The sequence below is a fragment of the Medicago sativa genome, chromosome 8 (genome assembly GCF_051527215.1).
Source record: "Medicago sativa cultivar Bolivia chromosome 8, Bolivia_mono, whole genome shotgun sequence".
Classification (NCBI taxonomy): Eukaryota; Viridiplantae; Streptophyta; class Magnoliopsida; order Fabales; family Fabaceae; genus Medicago; species Medicago sativa.
In genome coordinates, this window is record NC_140756.1 from 8,016,501 (window position 1) to 8,022,845 (window position 6,345).

Consider the following 6,345-nt stretch of genomic DNA (forward strand, 5'->3'; position numbering starts at 1 on the left):
CGAAGATCAAGAGAAAACTGCTTTCACATGCCCTTATGGGATATTTGCTTACGGGAGGATGCCATTTGGGCTATGCAATGCCCCTGCCACGTTTCAAAGGTGTGTCATGTCCATATTCTCCGATATGCTTGAAAAACATATCGAAGTTTTCATGGACGATTTCTCTGTCTTTGGCTCTTCTTTTGATAATTGTTTGCATAATTTATCTCTTGTATTGGAAAGATGTCAAAAAACTAATTTAGTCCTAAACTGGGAAAAATGCCATTTCATGGTGAGAGAAGGAATTGTTTTGGGTCACCGAATCTCCCACAAGGGGATAGAGGTTGACCAAGCAAAAATTGAAGTAATAGAAAAACTTCCTCCTCCCACTAATGAGAAAGGCATTAGAAGCTTTTAGGCCATGCAGGTTTTTATAGGAGGTTCATTAAAGATTTTTCAAAAATAGCAAAACCCCTCACTAACCTCGCTTGTCAAAGACATTCCTTTCCAATTCAATGATGAGTGTTTGAATGCTTTTAACACTTTAAAGCAAAAATTGATCACCGCCCCTATTGTCATTGCACCCGATTGGTCACTACCTTTTGAAATTATGTGTGATGCAAGTGACATAGCTGTTGGGGCGGTGCTTGGTCAAAGAAAAGATAAGTTGTTGCATGTTATCTATTATGTCGGCCATGTCTTGAATCCGGCACAACTTAACTATGCCACCACCGAAAAAGAACTTCGGTTGTTGTTTATGCTTTTGATAAATTTAGATCTTACTTGTTAGGGTCTAAAGTTATTGTTTACACCGACCATGCCGCACTAAGGTATTTGTTTTCTAAGCGGGAATCTAAGCCAAGGCTACTTAGGTGGATACTTTTGTTACAGGAATTTGATTTAGAGATCCGTGACAAGAAAGGATCGGAGAACACGGTGGTGACCATCTTTCTCGCCCGGAGAAGATGGATGAAACAGAGGAGGAGAGGCCTATCAAGGACCTCTTTGTTGATGAGCACATCTTAGCTTTTACGATGGTGCCGTGGTTCGCGGACTATGCGAACTACATGGTGGGTAAGATTATTCCTCTTGACTTTAACTCCCAACAACGTAAGAAATTCCTACATGACTGCAAGTCATATGTGTGGGATGAACCATTCTTGTACAAAAGGGGGGTTGATGGTTTGTTAAGAAGGTGTGTCCCCGATGATGAACAAGAAAAGGTGTTGTGGCACCGCCATGACTCCGGCTATGGGGGACATTTTAGTGGAGATAGGACTGCCGCAAAGGTCCTTCGGTCAGCTCGTTTTGGCCTACTCGTTTAAAGATGCTTTCACCTACGTTAAGAAATGTGACCGCTGCCAACGCACAAGAAATATTTCAAAAAGAAACGAGATGCCACAAAATCCCGTGTTAGAAGTGGAAATTTTTGATGTGTGGGGGATTGATTTCATGGGACCATTCCCATCCTCATACTCAAATATGTACATTTTGGTGGCGGTGGACTACGTTTCTAAGTGGGTAGAAGCAATTGCCACGCAAACCAATGATGCTCAAGTAGTGGTTGCCTTCCTTAAGAAAAACATTTTTTCAAGCTTTGGGGTTCCTAGAGCTTTAATTAGTGATGAAGGCACCCACTTCCTCAATCGAAAGATGGAGGCGTTGTTGAAAAAGTACAATGTGCATCATCGGATTGCCACACCCTACCATCCTCGGACTAGTGGACAAGTAGAAGTGTCCAATAGGCAAATCAAGCAAATTTTAGAAAAAGCTTGTGAACTCGTCCCGAAAGGATTGGTCTCTTAAGCTTGATGATGCCTTATGGGCATATAGGACTGCCTTCAAAACACCTATAGGTATGTCCCCTTTTCAAATTGTTTATGGACAATCTTGTCATTTGCCCTTAGAGCTCGAACACAAGGCTTTGTGGGCAACTAAGCTCCTTAATTTTGATCTTTTTAAAGCAGGTGAGTCTAGAATTCTTCAACTCCATGAGTTGGATGAGTTCGGAACTATGCCTACGAGAATGCCAAAATTTATAAAGAAAAAACAAAGAAATGGCATGACAAAAAGATTCAAATTAGGGAGTTTAGAGAAGGGCAACTTGTTTTACTTTTTAATTCCAGGTTGAGGTTGTTCCCCGGAAAGCCGAAGTCAAGGTGGTCCGGCCATTCAAAGTGGCGAAAGTTTATCCGTATGGTGCTATTGAGGTACAACACCTAGATTCCGACAAGACCTTCAAGGTCAATGGACAAAGACTCAAACCATACTATGGGGGAGTCAGAGCGTTCAAGAGAGTCCATCTCGTTACAACCCACTTGAAGAAAGAAAAGTGGACCGTCAAGCTTAGGACGTTAAACCGGCGCTTGATGGGAGGCAACCCATCGTAGGTATATTTTCTTTTCGTTATCTTTGCATTTATTTTATGAAAATGTGGGCACTATAGATTTTAAGTCCCACACAAAAAATTCAGAAATTTCCTTTTGAAAATGTCAAAAATCGGTAGTCGTTTTTCACAAACGGTGACCAATTTTTGACACCAAAAAAACTTTTTCTAGTCTAGAAAAATCGGTAGCCGATTGAAAAAAATCGGTGGCCGATTTTCTCGCAATTTTTTTGTACAGTTTTTCTCTTAAAAAAAAATAAAAAATTTAATCGGTGGCCGATCCAAATCCATCGGTAGCCGATTTTGAAAGAAAAAAAAAAGGAGTTAGTCACCGGATTTTTCGGCGGCTCGATTTTTTAGCATTGGTGGCCGATTTGGAACGAGCCGGCACGCGCGACTCACACACACGAAATCGGTGGCCGATTCCTTCCCATCGGTAGCCGATTTCGTCCCTCTCTTTTAATACCCGGCCATTCTTTCCTTCATTCTCAAAGTCCAAACTCAAAGTTATGCCGTCCAAACTTCCATGGGTACCGAAAATTGGCCTTCTCACTTCATCTTCACCATTCAAACCAACCTACACCTCAAATCTTCATCCAATCTTCATCTTCAATCTTCATAAACCATTCACCAACCCACACATCTCCATCTCTAACCTCACCAACTCATAAACCCTCATCAACACCACCACTACCCATCACCCATAACCTTCACAAATCACTTAACCACACCACAAATCTTCATCTAATCTTCATCTTCAACCATTCTCTAACACCACAAACCCACAAATCTTTATCTCTAACCTCACAAACCCATAAACCCTCATCAAAAATACCACTACCCATTACTCCTACACCTTCAAAAATTCTTCCCAAAAGCACAAATCCAACACAAATCATTACCTATAATCAAACCCACACACCTTAACCATCAAATTTAACCCAAAACTCTTCAATTTCATCAAACCCTCACTTTACCCCCAATTTCACATACCCATTCAATTCATCAACACCCATGGCTAAAACAAGGAACCAAGGACAAGAACCACCACTACCACCCACAAGGAAGAGGAAGAGCAAGAAAGATTCTCGCTTCCTCCTCTCAACCACCACCATCAAGCCCTCCACCTCACCCACAACCCATTAACCCACCACCTTACCGACGGTTTGTTTCCGACGAGGCCGAAGAACGGTACAAAGCAATTAAGGGGAACACTTTTACCAAGGAGAGGGGATTCGATTTTGAGACACTCACGCGGTATCCAATTTTTGCCGAAAAGGCGAAGGGTTGGCAAGGAATTGTGGACATGGTAACCGTTGAAAGTAACCAAAGTATAGCGTTGGAATTTCGGCTAACGCATTTGTTGGAGGAGACAATGGTAGGCATGCAATGGTACGAGGAAAGAAGGTTAGTTATGATGCTAATAACATAGCAAGAGTTTTGGGGCTAACTAGGCCGGCCGAGTGTGGTGTTATGGTTCGAAGATAAGAGTTAGGAGGGGCAAGAAATGCAAATGATTGGGATGATTTACTTGCTGGTTTTATGAGAGAGGGGACTAGTTGGAAGGGAAGGGGAGGAAATCCTCGCCGGATTGATGTAGTGGATTTGCTACCGATGTACAAAGCATGGGCGTCCTTCATTCTTACTACTATTGAGCGGACTTCGGTAAGGCCGAGATGACACGTGCTCGATTTTATATTCTATAGGTTATCCTCTCTGATGATGATATTGATGTAGCTAAGTTGATGTATGAGAGTTTGAAAGAGCTTGTGGGTAATTCCCGGTCCACCGCCGGACATTGCCGTGTTTGATTAATGCTCTTTGCGGGACAAACTTGTTCCTTCGAGCTCGCTCGATATCTATCTAACATCACGGCTTCCAATTTCAAACAAGACTATGGTATTATATGAGAGGGAGCAAGAGAAGTTTGAGCGCGAGCGGGCGCGACAGATGGCACAACGGGGTCGGCCTCGGATGATGGAGGAGGATCGGGCACACCGGATACCGCAGATGCCTCGGGTGCAGCCACCTATGATGCGGCGGCAGCAGGGATACATCCCTCCACACTTTGCACATTATACTTATGCTATGGCCAATCGGGCCATGGATATCTCATCCCGAGATCGGATGCCGCCACCAGCCTTCCATGAAGAGTTCATTATTGTAGCCGATGACTATCGTCGTGGTCCCGATCCCATAACTAATGCATATAACAGCATTTGCAAGCCCCGAGGACATGGAGAGGTACTTTGATGAGGAGAGGGCGAGGGGAGCCGCCAGAGAGGCTAGCATCGTAGAGGAGTATTACCGGATTCAGCCGAGCAGCCCTAGTACCGAGGAGCATCCACATTACTACCCATTCCCATCATCGGGAGCGGGGAGGATCACATTGACTTGGGCACCCGGTCTAGCCCAAGCATTTTATCTTGTTTTTCGGTATTTTTATTTTTGTTATTTGATTCGGTACTTTGTTTCGATTGTATTTTGATTTGAACTTGCGTAGTGTCCCTTATTTGTACTTGTTCTTGAACTTGTTTATTATCAATGAATTTGTTTGTTTCGTGTGACCTATTCCGGTTTAGTAACGTTGATTTGATGAAATGATATTCGAAAGTTCAAAAAGGAGGAGTGACTTGGTTCTTCAAAGGCGAAGTGTACGGCGTTGCTAGGTAGTCACAACTCCCGTAAATCTCGGCCATAAGGTTCATTGCCAAACTTTGTTTTTCAATTTACTTATATGATAGATTAGATTTCCATGCAACTACATTTCTAGAACTTGCATTGTTTCTCTACCGTTGATTGGTCTTTGTCATTTACACACCGAGGCAAAAGTGCTTGGTCCCGTGAGCCTTTTTGAAGCCTACCCTATTTTGTTTACTTTTGCTTTATCCATTTTAAGCCAATTTGAGCCGGTAGGCTTAGAACTTTTGTTCGGTGACAAACTACAAATGAAGCCTAGAGCCTTTTAGGATGATTAACTCGAAATTTTATTTTTGAGTTAGGGTATGTAGAATGTTGCTAAATGATAAGTTTGGGGTTGCCTTTGGAATTTGCAACCTAATAAGTTTGGGGTGGGGTACTAGAGAACAAGAAAGGAAGAAAAAAGAATGAAAAATACACACAAAATGGTGTATCAAAAAGTTTGAAGAAAAAATGAAAAAAAACAGAGAAGAATGAAATTGAAAAAAGGGACACACGTTGCTATATCCGAGTAAACTTCAAACTCGAAGGGTCCCAAGTTTTGAAAATGTTCTCTAGGTACCTAGAATCATTATTTCAAAGGGGAATTGGGGGATTGAATTTTGTTTATCACTTGTAGGAATGTCTAACTCAAATTTTGTGTAGCCTACTTATCCAAATATATCCCACCTTTTACCTAAGCCCCGTTACAACCCTAAAGACCTCAAAAGTGTGTAATGACTTTGACTTTGATTAATGTTTAGAAACTTTTCAAGCGTATCGTAATATGTAGACCTGCATGTCGACCGGTAGAACCCTATTTCATAATTTTTGCGTGGAGTTGTGAATTGGTGGATGCGAACAAGTCAAACTAGCTCATCTTTAGCTAGAGGGAGATTGAACTTTTGGGTACTATCATTTCATCAGTAATGTTATTTTACCGTCGTTTGTCACCGTTGCAAGTAAATTCGTTGAGGACAAGGAATAGTTCAAGTTTGGGGTTGTGATGACACCTTGTCATCTTAGTTTATTAGGCACTTTTTATGTAATGTTTGGATCATTTTTGATGTAATTCGGGAGCTAGAAGCCACAAAGGAGGAAAAACACAAGTTTGAGGAAGTCGAAATCGGTCACCGATATTTTCAATCAGCCACCGATTTTGCCGCTGAACTTCCAACTTTCAACATTGGAAAAATCGGTTACCGATGGCCGAAAATCGGCTACCGATTACCCGCATGTTACGGATCGCTATTTTGGGCTTAAGTGGGCAATCGGTTACCGATTGGATGCCATCGGTAACC